We start from the raw sequence: 423 nt of genomic DNA, 5'->3' as shown, positions 1-423 counted from the left end.
TTGAAAACTTGAGAGATTTGAATTGAAGTGGAACTTTACTGCTGTGTATCCCAACACTCAATGTAGTTTGTACCTTTGCACTGAATCAGTTCTGGGTGGTAGGAGGGAACAGGATGTTTGGGTGAAAACATTAACCAAGTAGTTCATTCTTTGATATGTAACAACAAAAAGAGAAGGACCATTGATTTATTCCACAGAACCGGCCCTCGTATAGTATATGATTGGATAGTGTTGCTTCAGAATATATTAAGTTTGTTATAGTTGCCTTTACAAAATAACTTGTGTCATGAACCCTTTCTAGCAGATTAACCTGGCAGTAAATATCCTGTCGTTTTAAACATGATACTAATTCCTCTACTGTAATGCCCTCAAAACTGTGAGATGACACACTTTGGAAGGAGTAATTTGATAAGGAAGTATTCA

The sequence above is a fragment of the Carcharodon carcharias genome, chromosome 5, assembly GCF_017639515.1.
Source record: "Carcharodon carcharias isolate sCarCar2 chromosome 5, sCarCar2.pri, whole genome shotgun sequence".
In the NCBI taxonomy this organism is placed as follows: domain Eukaryota; kingdom Metazoa; phylum Chordata; class Chondrichthyes; order Lamniformes; family Lamnidae; genus Carcharodon; species Carcharodon carcharias.
This window is presented reverse-complemented; position numbering follows the sequence as displayed.